The 25,638-nt window shown below is 38.8% G+C and overlaps 1 long non-coding RNA gene and 1 pseudogene across 1 annotated transcript in view; one reads left to right on the forward strand and one right to left on the reverse strand.

Annotated features, from left to right (window-relative positions):
- The window catches only part of LOC137239696 (uncharacterized), a 98,616-nt gene that overhangs the window by 29,411 nt on the left and 43,567 nt on the right, over positions 1–25,638 (forward strand). The gene's annotated exons all lie outside the window — the stretch shown is intronic.
- LOC137236933 (vacuolar protein sorting-associated protein 41 homolog) lies at positions 964–11,782 on the reverse strand (annotated as a pseudogene).

Below are 25,638 nucleotides of genomic sequence, written 5' to 3' on the forward strand. Positions count from 1 at the left end.
TCCTCGAGAGATCTCTCTCAAACACAGTCCTTCGTTTCAGTTCATTTTCACTCAATACTCTCTGCAAAGGCAATTAATCAATTAATACTTCAATAAATTTTCATATAATGGATACCTATACACGCCAAGCAGATGTAGTGACGGAGTATGAAAATGACTTCAACGACATGTCACCTTCACAACACAGTAAACACTCCCTAATATACCAAAGGGATGAGTTAAAAACTCTGTGGGAAGCTACGAAGGTGACATACGAAAAGCTCTTAGGTTCATCAGAGCTTGATTCAAAGGACTTATCGGCTATCAAGAAGAAGCATAAAATGTGCTATTTCAGCTTCCTAAAGTGTCAGGCGGCAATAGCTGAGCTTTTGGAAAATTTTGAAAAGAAAGATAAGAAAGTAGATGTCTCAGATAATATGGAATATCACATGCGCCTGCCAGCATGTGATACGGATATTTTCAAAGGTGACTATATTTCATGGCCGTCTTTTAGGGACATGTTCACTGCCATATATATTAATAATAGTAAACTCCATGCAGTGCAAAAACTATACTATTTAAGGCAAAAAACTCAAGGGGAGGCCAAAGAGATAGTGGAACGGTGTTCCTTAACAACAGACGGTTTCGATACAGCGTGGAAAAATTTATGTGACCGATACGAAAACAAACGTATCTTGGTCAATGCCCAATTAAAAATTCTTTTTAGTTTAAAAGCAGTTGAGAGCGAATGCGGTAGCTCCATTAAAAAACTGCAACGTGAAATAAACAATTGTATCTCAGCGCTTCAATGTCACAAGATTGACATATCAAACTGGGATGCAATTCTAACATATTTGTGCTCCACAAAACTGCCAGAAACCACACTGGCTCTATGGGAACAAACCATAGAAAATAAAACAGAAATTTCAAATGGGCAGATATGGATAAATTCTTATCCAGCAGATTCCAAACGTTGGAAACTGTGGTAGATATAAGAGGGGATACGGTTTCAAAACCCTCTAAGCCACATGCTTCTCGTTCCTCGGCAGATACATCGTCGAAACGATTAGGGTCCTACCAGGCAAGTGCAACAACAGCCAAACCTACGTGTAAGATGTGCAAAAGTCCTGCACATCGAATTTCAAAGTGTGAAAAGTTCTTACGTTTAACACCCAATAAACGGTTTGAACAAATTAAGAGCAGCCGTGGGTGTATAAACTGCCTTTCTGCTGGCCATTCGGTGACAAGGTGCACCAGCCAAATGAACTGTGCCACATGTCATTTAAGACATCATACGCTGCTTCATATTTCGAATCAGCCAAAACCAACAAATACTTCCGACACTATCGGAGCATCTACCTCACGGGAAGTTCAAATACGACGCAATGCTGAAAGAGAAAACGCTCCGATTAATAATGTGAACTCATGTTTCGCAAACACAAATAAAGGGGTATTACTAGGGACAGCTCAGGTCAAGATTCATTTTAATGGTGTTGACTATTCGGCGAGAGCCCTAATAGACTCGGGATCTGAATGTTCATTCATTACCGAGAAACTAAAGCGCAGAATTAATCTGCCATCCAAACACCTGCATGCCCAAGTTTCGGGCATCAATAATACAATGTCTGCACAAGTAAAAGAAGCGTGCAACATACAACTGCGGTCACCAACCGACCCATTAATCGAGATCAATACGATCATGCTGGTTTTACCACAACTGACAGGGAATCTTCCAACTTGCCGAATAAATGCAATGACTAGGCAAGCATTCCCTGACTTAGTACTGGCTGACAAAAGATTCTTTGTCAATGAGCCAGTCGACTTAATTCTGGGCGGAGACATATACCCCCAAATTATGCTAGGCGGTATCAGGAAGGACGTGCTAAACACATTAATAGCACAGGAAACGGTGTTCGGCTGGATTTTGACAGGCCGGACAGATGCGGTTGATACAAATAAGACCCTAGTTTCATATTTCAATGAGGTCACTTTAGATAAACAATTGGCGGCTTTTTGGGAGATAGAGGAAATTCCAAAGAAAAGGAGCATCAATAACGATGACACTTACTGCGAGGAGCTATACAAATCCACAACAGTTCGGAACAACGATGGCAAATACGTAGTCTCCTTACCCTTTAGGAAAGAGTTTAACTTAGGCCCCTCATTAAGAAGTGCGTGCTCTCAATTCTATCGCAACGAGACACGACTTGCGAAAAACCCAGTCCTTCAAACGGAATACAATAGAGTTGTATCCGAATATGAAACTTTAGGGCACATGAAACAAATAGGCAATATTTCGCCAGACTCAAATGACTGTTACTTCCTACCTCACCATGCTGTTATAAAGGAGGGAAGTACAACGACAAAAGTCAGAGTCGTATTTAATGCATCTTGTCCTACCTTACTTACTTACTTAATTGGCGCTTAACCGTCTAAACGGTTATGGCCGTCCAACAAGGCGCGCCAGTCGCTCCTTCGCTCCGCCAACCGGCGCCAATTGGTCACACCAAGGGAGTTTAAATCGTTTTCCACCTGGTCCTTCCAACGGAGTGGGGGCCGCCCTCTACCTCTGCTTCCATAGGCGGGTTCCGATAGAAACACTTTCTTGGCCGGAGCATCATCTTTCATTCGCATAACATGGCCTAGCCAGCGCAGCCGCTGCGTTTTAATTCGCTGGACTATGTTGATGTCTGCGTATAGCTCGTACAGCTCATCATTAAATCTTCTTCGGTACTCGCCATCGCCAACGCGTAGAGGTCCATAAATCTTTCGAAGAACTTTTCTCTCGAACACTCCCAAAGCCGCTTCATCTGCTGTTGTCATGGTCCATGCTTCTGCCCCATATAGCAGGACGGGTACGATAAGTGACTTGTAGAGTATGATTTTCGTTCGCCGAGAGAGGACTTTACTTTTCAATTGCCTACCTAGTCCAAAGTAGCATTTATTGGCAAGATTGATTCTTCGCTGGATTTCAGTGCTGATGTTGTTGCTAATGTTGATGCTGGTTCCCAAATAAACGAAGTCTTTTACTATTTCGAAATTATGGCTGCCAACAGTAGCGTGGTTGCCAAAGCGCATATGCGCTGACTCTTTGCTCGATGACAGCAGGTACTTCGTTTTGTCCTCATTCACCATCAAACCCATCTTTACCGCTTCTTTTTCCAGCTTGGAGTAAGCAGAACTTACAGCGCGGGTGTTTAGGCCGATGATATCAATGTCATCAGCATATGCCAGTAATTGCACGCTTTTATAGTATATTGTTCCAGTGCGGTTAAGTTCTGCAGCTAGTATAATTTTCTCCAGCATCAAATTAAAGAAATCGCACGATAGGGGGTCACCCTGTCTGAAACCTCGTTTAGTTTCGAACGGCTCGGAGAGGTCCTTCCCAATTCTGACTGAGCTGATGGTGTTGCTCAACGTCATTTTGCACAGCCGTATAAGTTTTGCGGGGAAACCAAATTCAGACATAGCGGCATATAGGCAGCTCCTTTTCGTGCTGTCGAAGGCGGCTTTAAAGTCGACAAAGAGGTGATGTGTGTCGATTCTCTTTTCACGGGTTTTTTCCAAGATTTGGCGCATTGTGAAAATCTGGTCGATGGTAGATTTACCAGGTCTGAAGCCGCACTGATAAGGTCCAATCAGCCGGTTCACGGTGGGCTTCAATCTTTCGCACAATACACTTGAAAGGACCTTATATGCGATATTAAGAAGATCTTGTCCTACCACTAATGGCAAAAGTCTAAATGATGCCTTATATCCAGGTCCGATTCTTCAATCCGACCTGACTGTTCTTATACTACGTTGGTGGCTGTTCAAATACGTATTTAACAGCGACATAGAGAAAATGTATCGCCAAATATGGGTCAATGAAGACCAAACAAAATATCAGCGAATCATATTTCGCAAATGCCCCAAAAACCCAATTAACATTTATGAATTGAAAACGGTAACCTTTGGGGTTAATTGTGCTCCGTATCTTGCGATTCGAACGCTGCACCAACTAGCTGATGACGTGGAGGCATCGCATCCAATGGCAGCAGATATACTGCGAAATTGCATGTACGTTGATGACGTACTCGCCGGTGGACACAGCATCGAAATTGCAATCAAGGCAAGGGACGAAATATCATTGGCATTGCAATCGGCAGGTTTCCCATTGCGAAAATGGACGTCCAACTGCAAGAAAATCCTACAGGGTATACCGAAGCAACACCTATTAAGTGAGGATTTTCTTGAGTTTGAAGACACCAGCATGGTAAAAGCACTCGGTATCAGGTGGAACGCCCATTTCGACTACTTTTACTTCACAGCGAAACCCTTTGACAATAACCACGCCGTAACAAAAAGGTCAATACTTTCTGCGATCGCAAAACTTTTCGACCCTCTTGGCTGGCTGGCACCAGTCGTAATTGTAGCCAAAATAATAATGCAAAATATTTGGTTGGAAGGGACAGGCTGGGATGAAGATGTGTCTGAAACTACTCTACATCGGTGGCAATCGTTCATGACGGACTACGAAAAGATCAACGATATACGCATACCGCGATGGGTTCACTACACATTGAAGGACAATGTCGAAATACATGGATTCAGCGATGCCTCGGAAAAAGCATATGCCGCCACTGTTTTCCTGAGGGTACAAACAAAGGATCAAGTCTTCACCAACCTGTTGATGGCCAAAACGAGAGTAGCCCCGGTCAAAACCATATCATTGCCACGACTGGAACTCTGCGGCGCAGTCCTACTTGCAGAAATTATAGAGTCGGCCATAGAAAATATGCAACTTTCAAACATTAAAGTAACCCTTTGGACAGATTCGACTATAGTACTGGCGTGGATCCGAAAACCACCATGTTCGTGGTCAACGTTTGTGGCACATAGAATAACGAAAATCATCGATAAAGTAGGAGACAAAGTATGGCGGCACGTAGACTCCGCGTCAAATCCTGCAGATTTGGCGAGCAGAGGCCTCTACGCTTCGGACCTAATCAACAATTCTTTGTGGTGGCAGGGACCTTCTTGGTTACAAGAAGACAACGAAAATTGGCCAACACAAGAAGAAGATTACAATACGAATATGGAGGAAAAGAGGGTGAAAGTTCATACAACTTTGGTGAAAAATAACTTTGACATTCTGGATAGGTTTTCCGATTTACCAAGGGCTTTGCGGGTTATATCCTATATTCTTCGGTTTTTCCAGAATACGCACCCAAAAACTAAAGCCTCCGTGAAAAGGGATTCTCATGCGATCGCTCCTGACGAAATAGAAAAAACAACGCGAAGATTGATAACAATATGCCAGAGGCAACATTATCAAGAAGAGTACGCAAACTTGAAGTCAGGAAATCTAATAAATGGGAAGAGTGAGATTCTACCCCTGAACCCATATATAGATGAAGAAGGCATCATTCGAACTGGGGGGCGGACTGGGGCATCGAAAGACATGTCCCATAATGAAAGTCATCCCATTATTCTTCCTTATACTTGCAGGTTATCCAGACTTATCGTCCAATCCTCTCATGAGACCACCCTGCATGGAGGGAACCAGCTGATGCTACGTCATATCCGCACTCAGTACTGGATCCCACGCGTTAAAGTCATGGTAAGGTCGGTTATCCACAACTGTAAAGTCTGCACTATTTACAGGAAGCGGACACAAACGCAACTTATGGGGATCCTTCCGAAAGAGCGCACCACCTTTACTAGGGCCTTCACTAACACTGGGGTAGATTTCGCGGGACCATTCGATATAAAATCCTACAGAGGGAGGGGATGTCGAATTTCGAAAGGATACGTCTGCCTGTTTGTCTGCTTTTCGACGAAAGCCATCCATCTAGAAGCGACAAACGACCTTAGTTCCGGGTCCTTCCTAGCTGCCTTCGCCAGATTCGTATCCAGACGGGGCTGTCCAAAAAACGTTTACTCCGACAATGGTACTAACTTTGTCGGAGCTTCTCGATCTTTACGATCCGAGTTTAAAGCATTTCTGCGTGAAGCAAGGGACGGAACGTTGACTAAATATAGCCATCACATTATAGAATGGCATTTTATACCGCCAAGCGCTCCTCACATGGGAGGTTTGTGGGAAGCGGGGGTAAAAAGTTTTAAGACCCACTTTAAAAAGCTCGCGTCCGATCATAAATATACTCTCGAAGAGTTTACAACCCTCTTATGTCGAATTGAGGCCTGCCTCAACTCGAGACCTCTAAGTCCCTCATCCAACGACCCTTCCGACCTGGAGCCGCTTACTCCAGGCCATTTCCTCGTAGGCGGGCATCTTTTAGCTCCACCTGAACTCGACTGTAGTGAAAACCCTGCCTCCATTGTAAACCGATGGCAAAAGATGAAAGCCCTTCATCAAACCTTTTGCAAAAGATGGAAATCGGAATATCTCACCGAGATCCAGAAAAGGTATAAATGGAAACATCCACAATCCAACGTAAAACCCGGGGACCTAGTCGTCATAAAAGAGGACAGCCTACAACCAAACGAGTGGAGAATGGGGAGAGTCGTCAACACACATCCAGGTTCCGATAACCGTGTACGTGTTGTTGACGTCAATACAATTAAGGGACAAATTACAAGACCAATAGCGAAACTGGTACTACTTCCGCCCAACGACAACGAAAATGAACTTTAATAGTCCATATTCCTTTATCCCAAAAAACCCAGCTCTCGTTCACCCCGAACGAGGCCAACACACAAATCACCCAGCTCTCGTTCCCCCGAACGAGGCCAACACAACCTAACGCAGACTCACTATCTGCCCCAGAATACAATTGAATTAAAAGTATTTTCGAATATAAAATTAAGATGCACGTCGTAAAGGTGTAAAAGTGCAAATAAATGTTGAACGAGCCGACCCAATAAAACCGCACGGCGTTCTTTGCCCTAACCCAAAGAAGCATGCGTTGCGACAATGTAAAGCATGTGTGCAAACGTCGAATCTAAATGTTACGCAGAACAAAAATTGGAAATCGAGTTAGTTTTTCACGCAGCAAATTCAGCTTGGGTTGCTCTCATGTAACTTGTATGTACATGAGACATTTTTTGACAGAAAATTACTTGCGTGCGTTTATATTGGGTTGGCTGTAAGAAACACAAGGTGGTGTTCTGAATAGCAATCCGGCCTGTTCTGGATTCCGACTCGCTTTGAAAGGTCAGGCGGGGTTGATTCCGAGTCGATTTCTTTTTGGTGTTCTCAGTTCCGATTTAAACAAATCGATTCGAAGCTGATTTCGTATCGTTTTTCATATCGAGTCGATAATAAAGCGAAACAGCTGTTTTTATTTATTTTGGTTTTGGTTAAATTAAAATTGTGCAAAAATTTGAACAAAATGCCAGCACCAATGGTTTTCGGAAATGCAGAGGCAACAAGACAATTGCAATTTTGCATAAAAAAAAAAAAAAAAAAAAAAAAAAAAAAAACGCTAAAGAATCGATCGATCGAAATTGAGAACACGTCACCTTGCTTTCGACCGGAATCGCTTTGCTTGGGTGGGACAATTTTTTGATAGGAGTTTTCAAGTTGAGATTTATTATACTAAATAAAGAAATATTCCGGCAAAACGTTGTAATAAATTTTCCAAATAAAATGAATAACTTAATAAAACTTATTTGTGGGGAAAATAATGTAAGGATCTGTGCTTAATGGGCTAAATACTTTCGATTCCGGAGAACAGGTCCGAATCTCAGTTTGAATATCCTAATATTTTCCACATAAGACAATTAAAAGCGGAACATTAAACTAAAATAAAGTGACTAACACAAAAGGGTATTAACTCAGATTTCTGCACACTATCCTTTGCGCATTGCATTCCAACCAAAGAAATTTGGCAAACTATTTGGAACATACTAGAACCGGGAGACTTGGGTGTTGAAGTATTAAGCATCAAAATCAACATTTCAGACGCTATTTTACAGTTTTTTTTAAATAAAATGCATTTTCAAACCCTACTCATACGTACATCTATCTTCAACTTAAGTATGCTTTGTGAATTTATTTCAAGAGAGTAGCTAAACCTGGAGCCTACTAAAGAATTTGGCATCGCGGACTTCGTTTACTCTTTCAGCAAATCGGGATAAAGAATTTTTGAAAAGAAGAAAAGCTGCACCCATCTCGGGTAACTTAACAACTTGAGGTCAATTTGAAGCATGCCCGACTTGGGCCATTTTATTTAAATTCATGGTTATTTTCTATTTTTTGGAAAAAAGTTATGCGTAGAGAGCATGTAAAAGGCAAAAAATCAACAAATTAATCTGGCTCAGGATCCTTGCAACGAGATGATGGCGTATCTGAGCAACATTATGGCTCATTGCCGCGAGAGATTTCGAATCTTAATTTACTATTACTCACCTGATCGATATCCATATAATAGCGTCCCTCTTCGACCGCTCCTTGTATATCATAATGCAGCGCTGCAGCTTCTGACGTTGGTACGTTGCCATCGTCGGGCAATAGCGAAAGAGTTGTATGAGTTAGCCATGTTGATTACACAATCTTCCCTCAGAAAAAAAAGAATATAATTATATTAATAAGCCTTCAGTACCTCCAAGATGTAATTTTATACACACCTACGCTTCCTTTGTGTGATATCCACCGGCAAATGTAGGACAGACCGGGCTGGGATTGACTCAACCTTCATTATTTGAATTGAATGAGCTCGCGCACGATGACGAGCACCCATATCACGATAACATTGTGTAACTGCACCACCAACGTTCAAATCACGATACTCGCGGTACATGATGTGCGCACCAGAACGCGAATCATAACGCAACCAAATGCCGAAGCTCTTTATCTTGGTTGGAGAAGTCTCATACACCTGTTTCGGCGATACAATTTCACCGATGGTCTTTTTTTTATCTAATTCAGCAGTAGTAAAAAGTCGTCACCTTAATTTTTATCAAAATCGCTGGGATTGCAAAATTCGCAGTGATCAGTATCCAAGGCGCCAGGTGCACAATTATGATGATATGCATGTCCGCATAGGAAAATAATAATATCTTTAAGCGGTGCCATATTTTCGTTCGTACTAATAATCGATCGATGACATTTCAAACAATACTCGGAGGCCGAAGCATAACGGCCACGATTTTGTGTATTTACTACTTTTTCATGTTGCTTATAATAGAATTCAAATTGTACTTTTTGCATGCTTTTACGAATTTTCACCTGCAAACGATAATCCCACAAAAGCTTTACTACAGCATTTCGTAAGCCTGGTATACTTTGACCAAGCTTGATTTTTTCAACAACTGCGACTGGATCCACATAGTCAACTATGCCATCCAGCAGTTTCAATACAATTCCCGGATCTTTAACAGACTCATCAATCAATATATTCCATAAGTCCGAGTCGTTATGCTCTTTACAAAACTCAATAGCCATTTCAATATTTTTTATCTTCTCTATAATAATATTTAATGCTCCTATCGGATTACCCATTTGACCCAACAAATACACCATTTCAGGATAGAATAATTCCCGCTTACATACGTCTAATGCTTCTTGCATTGGATAGTGATTTGATTCTTTTAAAAATGGTAATAGTTTTTCACGTTCGTATTTTGCATATAAATTCACTAATTTCCAATGGTATTTGCCACTTTTATCAAATTTATCCAATTCATCCAAATACCAATATAAATACTCTTGATTTTGTTCCAATTGTTGTACAACAATTTCTGGTGAAATTTTATTTTTTTCAAATAAAATCTTAAAGGCACGCTCCCGATCTAACTGTATGAGTGGTATAATCATTTTATGTATTGCATCATAACGATCATAACGTCGTATCATTTAAAATACGTCGGCATTTTGTAACTTTAAGTACATTCTTAATGCACTTTCATAGTCGCGCTTACGAAAATTGTCATGAATTGCATTAATGACCGCAGTGCAATTGTATAAATGTGATGGCCATTCCTTGATAAGATTCAAAAATCCTTTGGCATCGTATTTTAAATACTCATATAGTACCACCTCGTACACATGTGGATCAAGCTTACAATCATCGGCGGTAGGTGGATAAGCGCTAACTGAACGTAATTGTTGGCACCTAACAAATTTGAAAACTTCCTCCTCCCAAAGTGATTTTTATTGCCCAATACGCGCAGACATAATTCCGCAGCTTCGTCGTACTGCTTCTGTGCGAGTGGATGATTTATGTACAATTTGGCCACAGACAGCAATGATGTGCTACCGCCATGTGTTGATATAACTTCCATTGCCTCTTCAAATTTACGATGGTCGATCAACCATTTAACTCTGTCCTCTGTTTCATATAGGCTAGCAACAACTATATCCTTTGGTGCAACAATGAAGTACCGATTTTCATCAATGATACAACCCAAACTATAATCATTAACCGTATATTCCTGATAACCACGCAATGAAAGATTGTCAGTACAAATCTCCTCACAAGAATTCAGTTTATGTTCCATAACGCAAAGAACTGGTCTCAATGACGTACGCTCTGCATCCTTTTCTTTCGGGCAACCCAATACCACCAATTGGTTGGATGTAAGTGGCGCCAATTCAGAAATATAGAAGTTTGTTTGAAAAGTTGATATTGGGTCTACTATATAACCGGGCAATTCTCTGGAAGCAACTTCAACTGAATTTCGTCTACGTATAACACAGATGCGTATTGTATCGACCCAACCTATAAGCAACGTAGTTGCATTTGACCAGCGAAAATTACAACGAAAATTCTCCAAGCGTGCGTTAGTTGGTTCTTCCCATTTCATGAGGCCAAGTGAACATTTTTCATTTAAATCATAAACACGTACGCCTAGATAACTGGCCCATGCTATAAAGGATCCATTCCAACATACTGATAGAACGTAGCCTTCGGCGCTATATAAAACAGTTGATTTAAGTTTTTTAAGGAAATTTTTCTCATAAAGCGTTAGTTTATCGTCACCTACAACAAATCGTTATCCAGCCGTTATTTTAGGATCCGGATCCAAAGCGACGGCTTTTATTGATTTACCAAAACTTAAATTTTGATTATTTTCATCGCTGAATATGCCAGTTATATTTACCTTGCCATCATCAGAACAAGTAGCTATGTACTCGGCCTTTGCGTCAACATCTATATTATTGACAGCGACAGTGTGTGAAAATTCGTTTGGTTTATCCCCCGAGAGATGTGAAGTCACTGTATTACCTTGATGGTCAAATAAATAAATACGACCCAGAAAAGTGCCAAACATCAAAAACTTTGGGTGCGCCGCACTACATGTAACCACATCTGTATTAAGCATTTTACGCAAATCATTGGCAATACGATGATATTTAAACTTGGGCTCGATTTCATCTTCAGTACTTTCGGTTTCTGTATCGCTGTTATTAATTGGCTCTTGATCGGCAGCCATACCTGAAATGTGCAAATGAACTTTTTTTGAACTTTTTCAATTAACGCAAGAAGTACCAAAAAACGCGATTTGGCCACAATGTTATCCGGGGCAAAGATACGCATTTCGTACAGTGGAGTTTGTGGCTCCTTCTCGGTTGGCAATTTGCGGCTAAGCACGTCGTATTCCGTCAAATCTCCCTTGGACTTCATTTTGGCAGCGTTTAGAGAAAACGATACGTCACCTTAAACGTTTTTTTGTGCCTCAACGCTTTGTTCACGATATAATGGCTCAGCCGCTTGTTTTAATTGCATGTTGTACCATGACACCTTCAACAGCACTGGATACCTGGAAAGAAAAAGAGAAATAAATTAATAAAAAACCATATTACGCATTATAGAAATTTACTCACCACCGCGTGTTTTATCTCAATGATTTTTTTTTCATTCAGGAAATGAAAAAATTGTAGCAAATGTCAAATGTCTACACTTTACTTCTGACAGTCAATGCATGGCAACACCGACATTAGGCCTCATGCGCAGCAATCATCTCGCGCACTACACGTCACGTATTACATGCCGCACGACATATCGAGCACAATACGCCACACATGTCGCGTATTACATATCTCGACCAATCATTCATTTGGTCGAGATTTAAAATACTTAATCCAACATTATCGACAATACACGTCAAAAATAATGTTGAATGGTGGAAGTGCAACTTTTTAATACCTTTTCAGCCAGGTTTGAAACCGTTCCGTGTGGTGGCAGGCCACTTGTTGTGAAAACAAAGTTCACCACAAATCAAAATAAATCTTTAGGACTACTTCGGCGACAGCTACCGACATAAAATAAATTATAAAATCCCTACAAAATTTGGTCACAAAACCCAATCACGCCCATGCAAGTGTGACTAGGAATATAACCTATGACCTGGTAAAATGACTAGTCAAATGACGTGGAGTGACGAGAGCGTTTTTGCAGGGATGTACTAGAGGCGCTAAAGCACCAGCCACATCGTATGGATGCGTGCTAAATCCGTTTTTTCTTCGTTTTTACTTATGGCCCTTAATTTTTATTTCAATAAAATGTTTTTTTTTCTTGCGAAAATATATGAGAGATAATATTTTTTTTGGCTTACGCCACCCAAACAACATTCCGCCAACCTCAATTTGGGTATGATCAATGATATCAATATTCTTTCAGATCATGACCCGCTACCAAACTTTACTGGCCAAGTCAGAGGGAGGCGCAACGCGTTTCGACGTCGCTTGCCAGCTCTGCGGCAGGGACCATAGTCTACGAATCTGTCCCGAATATCGGAAAAAATCTCCAGAAGAGAGGTTGCGGGCAGTGCTTTTATATAAGTACTGTCCGAACTGTCTGTCACCCTTCCACCGGGTAAACAAGTGTAGCAGCAAGTATCGCTGCAAGAGGTGCCAAGAGAAGCACCACACCACGCTTCATTTAGATGAGCGTCAGCCGGTATGCGACGAGACAGCCACAAATGGCGACGACAACACGTCCGACGACGCGTTGTCAATCAACCTATCGGGAACGGCTAAATCCTGGGCTCAGCAGGTGGAGGAGGAAGAAATGGAGGAGGAGAGAGCAAAGGCGGAGGAAGAAATAAGTAAAACGGTGACAACAAGACCGTCAACGGTCAACCATGGGATGCGCAGTTTCCGGCCGCTGTTACAGCATGAAAGAAGCGCGGCGATAGTAAACAAACGTCGAAACGAACGAAACAACTGGCGGCACCACGACATTGGACTCCAAGGAGGCCCGACCAAGTCATCCAAACGCGGCAGACAGCAGCGGCGAGATAAATCGACGCCATATCATTCTGACGCCCAAAATATGCAAGCACTATCGCGTGGTACACCGGAAGGCTTCCGAACCGGCCGGCTGCTCCCAGCCACTCCAGCGCCCATCATGCGGTCTTTCGTGCCCATTGCGCCGACGGCCATCGTACGCGTCGAATCGCGTGGGCACCTACACTTGGTACGTGCGATCATTGATCCCTGCGCCGCCAGCACCATCGTCGATGCAGAGCTGGTACGCGATTTGCAGTTAGAGCGCCAAGGACCAGGGCAATGTACCCTTATTCTGCGCGGCAAGTTCGGGTCAACGACTCGTGTCACTACCCAAGCCGCCGTGGTCAACGGCCACTATCGGTTGAGTCCGCCATCCAATGTGGATGCAAAGGTTGCCGTTCCATTTGAATTTATGCGGCTTGCAGATCCGCAGTTCTACCGCTCATCGCCAGTTCGTCTTACACTCGGCGCTGATCTATACGCCGAACTGATGGTGAGCGGAACGCCAGCAACAACAGTTGGCGGTCTCCTGACCCAACCGACCGTATTCGGGCTGGTGGTCTCAGGAGCCTGCCAAAAATAGGAGCGTTTCATTAGAACTAAGTAATTACAGCACGGAATTTAAAACCACGTACGTGTATTTAATAACATCTTTTCTTTTTCTTCTCAGGACAACGAGACACGAAGTCCATCGTGCGACGTGCAGTGCGTGCAGTCCGCATCTGCACATCGACATAACGGCTTACTGGACGTGCGATCGCGTGTCATTCCTTTTTTTCCTTTTCATTCTTTTTTTCTTTGTTGCTTACGGCAAGGGGGCCGGATGTTTAGGCCACAGGCCTAAATATATCTCCCCCCCCTCGTAACATAACTTTCTTTGTTTTATTTTCTTCGTTACTACCACCCGCATATTCTTGTGATATACACACAGGCATGTGTGAGTGGTAGTACGTATGTGTCTTGACGTTTACCGCTGTGAGCCCGTGGTACAGCAACTTTGTTGCCGGGAAACCCAACGAAGTGGCTGTATCGTGGGTTCATCGGCTCATGTGGAAAAGAGTCTCGTCCTCTTTTAATCCAGCAGCCAGCAAAGGAACACGTAATCGCCCGTTCACGTAAGTTCAACTTTTCAAAATTATTTTCACATATATATCATTTTCCACAACATTTGTTAAACCTTTTCTTAACACTTGTTGTATTTATATAAATAAAAGCACTTTGTGAATTCTTTTATTAATACGAAATCCTTTTGGTGTTTTTATTTTCTTCCTTTTTTTCGCCTTAACCTAATCTTTAACAAATACGTGGGTGCGCGCCGTTGCCACCACGCATTTGTTCATATATATTTATATTTATTCCTCCATCAATGACAAACAATTTTATTATATCTTCTAAAGTTTATGATATGTAATCTGAAGCAGGGGTGGGCGGTGCCACGCCTACTTTGTAGATATGTATGTTTCGAATATTTTTTTTTTTGATGAAGAAGTGGGCGTGGTTATGAACCGATTTCGTTAATTTTTACTATTCCCATCGACATATCCAATTCACCCATAAAGTTTGGTTGTCTTAATTAGTTTTCGAGTTTCACCTCATTACCAGCCTCGATAGCCGAGTTCGAAAAAGAGGCAGTGCCACGCCCAGTTTTGAAAATTATCAAAATAATATTATATTGGCTATATTTTCATTGCAAAGTTTTAAATGGAGCTTATTTCAATGAAAAATAACAGAAATATTACAGTTCGAACAATGATTTAACACCGTTTAAACAGTTTTATGTAAAAGTGGAGATGGTCATCACCACAAATGTATTATACATACACTGTTGTGCAAAACAAAAGCAAGAAATTTCTTGCAAATATATAATTGGTTGTATTTCTCATGCTAATCTATTTAAGGAAGCGGTTTTGCTAAAATATGATGTAGTCATTTACAGGTCAACTATTTATAAAACATTCACTGACTTAAATAATTTACATGTAGTGATCTTAGCGGCCAAAACCCATTGGTCGATTTCGCGCTAAATAGGCTTTAACTGGGAACATTACTTTTTTATAGCCCGATAGGGGTTTTAAGGGGATTCAAGGCTTTTAAATAGGTCAACGAATAATACAATATAAGCCCGTTGATTCCTAGATGATAATTTATTAGCTTTGAGTGTTACTTCAGGTCGTTTCCGTATTGAACAATTTTGCTTTGCCGCATACTCAACTGCGTCTGCACGATTAGTTTTCGTTTAGAACTTAATTTTATTTTTTCTTTTCTTGTTAAAGCTTATTTTTTCCTTCCAGGGTCTTCATAGGATGATTTTGGGGAGACTTCCGGGTCTTTCCCTAGTCTTTTCGGGATGAGTTTGGGGATTCTCTAAGGGTTCTACCGGGATCTTTTCGGCATGGTTTTGGGGAGTCTTCCGGGCTCCCTCTGGGATCTCTTGGGGATAGTTTTGGGAACTGTTCCGCGCTTTTCCGAGGTTTTTTCGATATGATTTTATAGAATCTTCCGGAGTCCTCGGCATGATTTTGGGGATACTTGCTGTTCCTTCGCAGGTCTTTTCGGGATGAATTTGGGGTCTTCAGGGCCCTTCCAGGATATCTTCGGGATAATTTTGGGGTCTTCCGGGCTTTTCCGAGGTTTTTTCGGAATGGTTTTGGGGAGTCTTCTGGGTTTATTCCGCGGCATTTTTGGAAGTCTACCATGTTTCTTACGGGGCCTTTTGGGAAGTCTTGCACGGTCTTTTCAGGATGATTTTCATGTGACTTCTGGGTCCTTCCCAGGTCCTTTCGGGATGAGTTTGGGGAGTCATCAGGGTTATTTCCGGGATCTCTTGGGGAGGCTTCCGGGTCTTTCCGGAACCTTTCGGCATGATTTTGGGGAGTCAACAGGGGTCCTTCCGGGGTCTTTTGTGGAGTCTTCTGCCCTTCTCCCGGTGTCTTTACGTGGTCTTACGGGATTGAATTTGACGACTCTTCCTGGTCCTTCCGATGTTTTTGGAGATGAGTGTTGGGGACTCTTCCGGAGTCTTTTGCGGATGATTTTGGGGTCATTCGGGGTCCTTTCGGGATGATTTTGGGTAGTCTTCAGAAGTCCTTTCGGGATCCTTACTGGATAATTTTGGGGAGTCATTCGGGGTCTTTCCGACATGATTTTGGGGAGTCTTCCGGGGCATTTTGGAAAGTTTTTCGGGGCCTTTTTGCGATGATTTTGAACCTGTGTCTAATTGGGAGCTTCAGATCCACCAAAAAAGACTTGTTTTTATAAAATTCTGTTTTTATTTGCCAGTATATTAGTATACAAATTAAGTTAATTAATGAGCACTTGGCGTGATGAAACAAACATTTTTGCAGTAGTTTCTTTGCTTTAACAAAATAAACTAAAATAATTCAATACTACGAAAAAAGGTGCAACACAGATATACAGATTTTTTATATGATATCTGTCTTAAAGATGTTCTTCAATTTGGAAGCAAATTGGTAAAAGCGTGCTCTTACCACAAATTAAAAATTATAGAGCAAACAAGATAATAATGCGAAAATTTTTATCAGTATAAAAATTCAAAAAAAAAAAAAAAAACAAATGTATTATACATACACTGTTGTGCAAAACAAAAGCAACAAATTTCTTGCAAATATATAATTGGTTGTCTTTCTCATGCTAATCTATTTAAGGAAACGGTTTTGCTAAAATATGATATAGTCATTTACAGGTGAACTATTTATAAAACATTAACTGACCTAAAGAATTTACATGTAGTGATCTTAGCGGCCAAACCCCATTGGTCCTTAATAGCAGAGAGTAACGATTTCGCGCTAAATAAGATTTATCTGGGAACATTACCTTTTTTATAGCCCGATAGGGGTTTTATGGGGATTCAAGGCTTTTAAATAGGTCAACGAATAATAGAATATAAGCCCGTTGATTCCTTGATAATAATTTATTAGCTTTGAGTGTTACTTCAGGTCGTTTCCGTATTGAACAATTTTCCTTTGCCGCATACTCAACTGCGTCTGCACGATTAGTTTTCGTTTAGAACTTAATTTTATAATAAGGTAGAAGAACAAGTTCCTTTCATAATTTGATTACATTCGTTCGAACGGACCACAATGAACCAACGCGACTTTCTTAACAGCGTTGATCTAAGAACCATTCGAAATTCTCTTTACTTATTACTTTTTGGACTTAAATTTTGTAGGCCCTTCATGAAAGTGAGAGTTGAGAAACTAACCATTTCGAACCAATATAATCAAATTAGGAACTTGTGAGAGACCCATCTTCAAAAATAGTTTATTTCACTCCCCAATTTTATTATAAAATTAAGTTTTAAACGAAAACTAATCGTGCAGACGTAGTTGAATATGCGGCAGAGAGAAATTGTTCAATACGGAAACGACCTGAAGTAATACTCAAAGCTAATAAATTATCATTTAGGAATCAACGGGCCTATATTCGTTGACCTAGTTAAAAGCCTTGAATCCGCTAGAAACCCCTATTGGTCCATAAAAAATAAATATTCCCAGTTAAAGCTTATTTAGCGCGAAATCGTTACTCTCTGCTATTAAGGACCAATGGGGAGTGGCCGCCCAGTTGCACCTTTAGGTCGGAGGTGTAATAATGTAGTCAAAAAGAAAGATCCTGTTTCAAAAAGGAGTTCGTTGCTTTTGTTTTGCACAGTTCCATACTAGGCAAACTTCACATTTTTGTTGTTCTGCTTACATGTAACTGCTCTAAGTCAGTAAATATTTTATAAATAGTTGACCTGTCGATAACTACATCATATCTAAAAAACAAACCGTTTTCTTAAATAGATTAGCATGAGAAACACAACCAATTATATATTTGAAGGAAATTTGTTGCTTTTGTTTTGCACAACAGTGTATGTACATATTCTTATTCATCTCATTTTAATGAACTTATACACAAGGCATACATTTATAGCTTTTAATATCCAAAAAATAAAATTAAAATTGTCAGTATCTTTTTGTAAAAGTGGCAAACAGTTAATATATTTGTACACCCGCCACTGTTATACTAAATAAATATACATGTCTAATATACGCTTTTAAACAAACTATACAAAGCATATACATTTAAGTAAATCAAATTGTGGAATACAAAACGGTTCAATAGGTATAAACATACCATTACTATAACATATAAAAAAATTTCCTGAATAGTATGCAAAGTAGATGCATACATTTAATGAACACTTCAAACTGTGAAATGAAAAAAAAAGAAGCTTACATTTCTTCTCTTAGATGAAATCAACTAAATATTTAATACATTTTGTTTGTGCATACAAAGAAAGGCCGCGATTCAAAATTTGACGACAAGAAGTCGCCAAATAAATTGTTTCACGAAAAAAGAAATTCTCGTTTTTCTTCCTAGTAAATATAGATTCTACACCTTTTTCAGGTGTAGTTCAGAAAGTTGCAATTGAAGTTTAGAAAATTTCAGTTGAAGTTCAAAAACTTTCAACCCATACGCTTAAAAAAATAAAACTAAAAAAGAGAAGAAAAGACAAGACAAGACAAGAAAAGAAAAGAAAAGAAGAGAAAAGAAAAGAAAAGAAAAGAAAAGGAGAGAAAAGAAAATAAAAGAAAAGAAAAGAAAAGAAGAGAAAAGGAAAGAAAAGAAAAGAAAAGAAAAGAAAAAAAAAGAAAAGAGAAGAAGAGAAAATAAAAGAGAAGAAAAGAAGAGAAAATAAAAGAAAAGAAAAGAAAAGAAAAGGAGAAAAGAAAAGAAAAGGAAAGAAAAGGAAAGGAGAGAAAAGAAAAGAAAAGAGAAAAGAAAATAAAAGAGAAGGAAAGGAGAGAAAAGAAAAGAAAAGAAAAGAGAAGAGAAAAGAAAAGAGAAGAAAAGAAAAGAAGAGAAAATAAAAGAAAAGAAAAGAAAAGGAGAAAAGAAAAGAAAAGGAAAGGAGAGAAAAGAAAAAAGAAGAGAAAAGAAAAGAAGAGAAAATAAAAGAAAAGAAAAGAAAAAAAGAAAAGAAAAGAAAAGAAAATAAAAGAAAAGAAAAGAAGAGAAAAGAAAAGGAAAGAAAAGGAAAGGACAGAAAAGAAAAGAAAAGAGAAAAGAAAATAAAAGAAAAGAAAAGAGAAGGAAAGGAGAGAAAAGAAGAGAAAAGAAAAGAAAAGAGAAGAGAAAAGAAAAGAGAAGAAAAGAAAAGAAGAGAAAATAAAAGAAAAGAAAAGAAAAGAGAAGAAAAGAAAAGAAAAGAAGAGAAAAGAAAAGAAAAGAGAAGAAGAGAAAAGAAAAGAGAAGAAAAGAAAATAAAAGAGAAGAAAAGAAAAGAAAAGAAAAGAAAAGAAAAGAAAAGGAAAGAAAAGAAAAGAAAAGGAGAAAAGAAAAGAAAAGGAAAGAAAAGGAAAGGAGAGAAAAGAAAAGAAAAGAAGAGAAAAGAAAAGAAAAGAAAAGAAAAGAAGAGAAAAGAAAAGAAAAGAAAAGAAAAGAAAAGAAAAGAAGAGAAAAGAAAAGAAGAGAAAAGAAAAGAAAAGAAAAGAAAAGAAAAGAAAAGAAAAGAAAAGAAAAGAAAAGAAAAGAAAAGAAAAAAAAGAAAAGAAAAGAAAAGAAAAGAAGAGAAAAGAAAAGAAAAGAAAAGAAGAGAAAAGAGAAAAGAAAAGAAGAGAAAAGAAAAGGAAAGGAAAGAAGTCATTTGCTGGTATTTTCGAGATGAATTTTGGAGTCTTCCGTTTGCAGGTCTTTTGGGGAGTCTTCCAAAGTCATGTGCGTATTCTTCCGGGATGATTTTGGGAACCCCAAAACTTCACGATCTCCCGAAAATACCCCGGAATGCAAAATCTCTAAAAATGTCGGCAGTGGAGTTAGGCACCTTTGATATGTATATAAGCATGTAAATATTTTCCGTAGAATAACTCCGCTCTCCGCGCGTTTTAGGATAACTTATCGATAAAAGACATAAGAGAATTAAATAATAATTTCATGAACCCAACAGGTTTTTTGTAGCTTTAGTACAAGGCAGTATAAAACATGTTTCGGATTAAATGAACTTAATTAGTTTATTCTATGTATTAAAAAGAGCTAAGTGCATTTAAATTAAATTTTTTATTTCTCACAGAATTTTCCTACAAGCAACCCGTATTGAAAGTTTCTGAACTACAATTGAATTTTCTGAACTTCAAATGAAAATTTCTGAACTTCAATTTTAAATTCTGAACTTCAATTGTAATTTTCTGAACTACAAATGGAAATTCCGAACTTCAATTGTAATTTTCTGAACTTCAAATTGAAAATACTGAACTTTAATTGTAATTTTCTGAACTTCAATTGAAAATTCTGAACTTCAATTGCAATTTTGTGAACTTCAATTGAAAAATCTGAACTTCAATTGTAATTTTCTGAACATCAATTGCAACTTTCTGAAGTACACTTGAAAAAGGTGGAGTCTTGTTTCGTCGTCAAAATCGTTTGCCGTCTTTTTTCGTCGACAAAATTTTTTACTGTCTTTTTTCATATGCACGCGCGATTTGTACATGTATACAATCGGTTATATACCAAACTGTGATATAACATTTCAAATATTTGAAATTTTTTTTCCAGGAATGGTTTGTGGATAGTATGCAAATGCAAACTGTATATACATTTAATGAACAATTCAAACCGTGGATTATAAAAAAAACCATATTTGCATTTATTTGCTTAGAGCAAATCAACTAAATTAATAAATTTGTACATGAAGTCTGTTGCACATCAAATTGTGATATAACGGTATTTTAAAAACTTGAAGTGTTCCCCCCAGTGCTTGCTGGATAGTATGCAAATTAAATGCACACTACATACTTTTAATAAATATTTCAAACGGTGGAATACAAAACAAACTAACAGTTGCATTTCTTTGCTTAAAGCAAATCAACTACTGTTATTCCAAATAAAATATACATGCCGAATATACGCTTTTAAACAAACTACAAGGCATGTAAGGAATTCAAATGGTGGCATACAAAACGGTTTAGTAGGTACCAAGCTACCCTTATTATAACAATTAAGAACTATATCGCTCATTTACTTCAATAGTGTCACAACTCAAAAAAAATTATTTTCGAGTTAATAACGTAAAATCGTACTTAATATCAAGGTCGATGGTATATAAAAAATTCTTTGCGATCCGTGCAAAATTGAGCACGTCAGATCAAATCAAAACCGGCCTTTACATACACAACATATGGCAGTTGAAATCTTTGGATGGCTCTCCTGAACAATTGTGTTTTTTGAGTTATGGCACTATTGAAGTAAATGAGTGATATGTTGAATGAACACTTTGATGCAAAAGATTATAAAGATAATATGATGCAGTATCATTACTTTCTTGGTATGTTCCTCAAAAGTGAATTAATTAAATTGATATAAAATACTTTTCTTAACTTATGCTTAATTCTACTTTAGAAAAATTAACTTCTGTTAAAAAATATTGCCAGAATTATTCACGCTTAAGGACATATTTTTTCTTTTCGTTGGATGCCCATGTTCGAAGTTGGTTCACGGTACGTATACAGGTTGGGTTATCAATTAAAAATTTCTTCAAATCTGTAGTATTCGGCAGTCGGTTTTTTTTGATAGTCTCGCCAAATGCATCGAAGGCCGCTTTTCTTTCTTCGGCTGTCCACCTGAGTTTCCTTTTTATATCCTCATTTTCATCGTTTTTCTTCACAGGCTTTCGCTTGACAAAGCGCGTTGTAATGGTACTAGTTTTTCTTGGACTGCTTTCATCGGAAGAGCTCTCCTCTGAAGATGAATATATAACTCGGTTTTTCTTGATTCGGGAAGCAGCATTCGAAGCAGATATACAAGAAATTCGAGAAGTTGATGGAGTCTCATCATCGATTACTTCATTCTCCACAGATACCTCTTCTTGAGGCTTTGAAGTACTGTCGTTTTCATTAACATTGTTTCTAAAATCCTCGTCACCCTGTGCTTTAATAAGTACGTTGGCTACCCCAAGGACGTCTCTCGACACTACAGATCTTCTATAGTGTGACCGATGAATTGCCTCCCCGTGGCCCATAAAATTTGCAATATCAGTAATTTTGTTTTCATCCATGTTTTCTTCAGCACAGCTTGTGGCAACGTGCTTCCTCAAATAGGTTCCACGTAACCTTTCGGGGTGTTCTGCGCCACATTCATCAGCGAACTGGCGCATCAGCTGACAAGCCCGCAGATATTTGAACCTTCCGTCGGTAAATCCGGGAATACCAAAAATGTAAGGGTTTTTTGCTGGAATTTTTGTAGAGGTTCTATGCAACAAAATCAAATTGATTGATTTTTCCATGTCGGGATCAAGCAGAACCGGGATATCACGTCCCAATTTTCCTGTTATTATAAATCTTGAAAAATGTTGTGCTAAATTTTTATCTGCTGCGGACAATTTCTCATACATCTCAGTATTTTCGGTTTCTGATATTCTTTCCCTGGACTTTAAGTCTGCAATCAACGCTCTTTCAATTTCACCCGCCCGACGACGATTAAAGGTCTGAATTGAAATCAAGGTATATTGAAGAAGACTGAGCCAGCTCTGATAAGTGTACTGTTCTTGTAATAATTCGTAAGAACTAATCATTTTATTTTTAACATAAATAGTTAGTTTTTTAATGTCGCTGGTTGTGGGCAATGGTTTTATGTGTTGACGATGTTTTTCGGATTGATCCTCACGTGCGACCCTATTTATGACTTGGCTGTATTGAATTTTGTGGAGAAATAGATATTTGTCCACAATTTTTTCTTTTTCTTCGTCTGTGTTTTCCACATAATATAGTTTAAGTAAGTCACCGACTGCTTTAATGTAGGTGCCAATAGAAGTGGCCAGTGAGGGAGCCTGATGTACACCAGTGAGTGGATCGAAGCCCGATATTTTTCTTACAGCCTCTACCATAGTTCTATAGAGTCGCGGATGATAGATTGATTTAAAATCTGTGATATCTTTGTCAATGTCTCGCATTGTTGCAAGAAGGCGACCGAACCCTTTCGGATCATTTCTTCTTGCTGCTGTTTATAGTATTTTTCACAAAGACAATTTCCAAATTCAATCAATAGGTCATCATACCTAACCAATCTTACAATATCATCTTCTCTCAAAACTGCCATTACTTTGACAAGTCTTTGATTGGCCTTACTATGCAACCGTCCTTCAATACGCCTGGAAAGAACAGTGTTGGAACGTACTCCTTTCGCCGAAGCGCCCATACAACTTTGGCAATGCCTTCTAATACTACTAAGCGAAAAAACTCCTTTGCAGTGGTGACAGGTTTTATAAAGAGCTGCGGATCTATTTTTTTTAGGTCGTCGAGATACAAGCAGCTCCCCTGTTTTATTGTAAATTCTGTTTGTGTTATATAAATAATTTCCTTTCAAGCGTATAGTTTCAATAATTTTCTTTCTTTCCTCGTTACCTAAAGAAATAAAGAAATAAAGAAAACAATTAATGAAAAAGCTATATCTTATTTCTCGCCGCGCCAGGAACAGATTTCCATGACCAATCTCCTCGCGTTGGTAGTTGGCCATATAGGTATATTATGAAAGCACGTACTAATTTCTATAAGAATACTGAGTGTACAGTTTTCTAGCCTGCCAAACAATATTAAAGCGCAAAACTCGATTCTCCGAAAAACTGCATTGATATTTGACAATTTTTCAAGTTCCTGGACATGTAAAAAATTAATGCAATTTTATGGAAAATGAGAAATGTAAGGCGTTAAAACTATGTATTCAGAAATTTCCTAGATATTAGAATCGCTGAACCCACTTATGACTCCGCAGGCTACCCAATAAAATTTTCATACTGCAATTCTATCAACCATATGGGGAACTATCAGCCGTGAGGAAATGGTTAACGAAATTTGCATCTGGTTTGAGAACTATGTGTATCTCTAAAGCTGCGAAACTATCGGTGGCACTTTAATATATTTGATTTTCTTCACTATCAGTGTAAGGTTTTGAGTGCCTGTTTCAAGCTAAAAGTACACACGACCATTTGAGTACATATTGTTAAACGAGCGAGTGCAAGAGTAGGTTAATCAAGTTTAAGGCGAGCTCATACAAATTTACCGACTTTTTATTTATATTTTATATTATTTATATTTATCTTAAATTTTAAGGGAAAACAAGTAAGGAAGCCTAAGTTCAGGTCGAACCGAACCCACTAGTGAGTTTCGGTAAGCAGTTATTTTATATTGTTTAGGCCAGAGGCCTAAATATATCTCCCCCCCCCCTCGTAACATAACTTTCTTTGTTTTATTTTCTTCGTTACTACCACCCGCATATTCTTGTGATATACACACAGGCATGTGTGAGTGGTAGTACGTATGTGTCTTAGACGTTTACCGCTGTGAGCCCGTGGTACAGCAACTTTGTTGCCGGGAAACCCAACGAAGTGGCTGTATCGTGGGTTCATCGGCTCATGTGGAAAAGAGTCTCGTCCTCTTTTAATCCAGCAGCCAGCAAAGGAACACGTAATCGCCCGTTCACGTAAGTTCAACTTTTCAAAATTATTTTCACATATATATCATTTTCCACAACATTTGTTAAACCTTTTCTTAACACTTGTTGTATTTATATAAATAAAAGCACTTTGTGAATTCTTTTATTAATACGAAATCCTTTTGGTGTTTTTATTTTCTTCCTTTTTTTTTCGCCTTAACCTAATCTTTAACAAATACGTGGGTGCGCGCCGTTGCCACCACGCATTTGTTCATGGTCCTTACCGCGCCGGTAAAGAGAACCAGTCACACAATTACAGTCCACTCAACTCTCTAGGCATTAAAGCAAGGAAGTGATAATACACAGGAAAAACCAAAAATTTCAACAGCAAATAATACAACTTTCTTGGTGATACCAGCGATTTATATCCAATATACAACAACTGATAAATTTTGGTGGTACATTTTGGTGGTACATTTTGGAAACATCCAACAACAAAATTTAATTCACATTCGAGTACTCCGGATCAACGAATTAATAAAGGTACGTGGTTGAAAGTATTCCGTGCTAGGTAGGGTTTTCCTTTTCACTTTTAATAAAATTTCACAAAATAAAATTACAAATTACAAAGTGACTTTTTTATATGTAATAGTGCAAGTGATTTTGTTTTTTTTCCGTGAAGTGAGAAGTCTCATCTTGTGCAAAAATTTGAAAAAAGGCGCTTAACGCAGTTATTTAAAGTTTGTGCAACACGCCTTGTGACTATCCGGAACTATCCCCCACCAGCGGTAAGATTTTCCGGACACAGCTCAAGGTAGCACAACACTGCTCTAAAAGGTTAACATAACCTCAAACACCGATTTGCGTCACTTTTCGATTTTCACCTTTGCAGGATTTATCTGAAAAAATTAATTTAATCCACTGCACAAAAATTCGATTTGTTAAGGTTGCTTATTCAGAAACCTGTAAATTTATTTTAGGCGCACATTTAATTAAATAAAATTTTCTCCCACATAAAAATCACTTGCACTTATTTACACGGGCAATACGTTTGC

Source organism: Eurosta solidaginis, chromosome 1 (assembly GCF_040869045.1).
Source record: "Eurosta solidaginis isolate ZX-2024a chromosome 1, ASM4086904v1, whole genome shotgun sequence".
In the NCBI taxonomy this organism is placed as follows: Eukaryota; Metazoa; Arthropoda; class Insecta; order Diptera; family Tephritidae; genus Eurosta; species Eurosta solidaginis.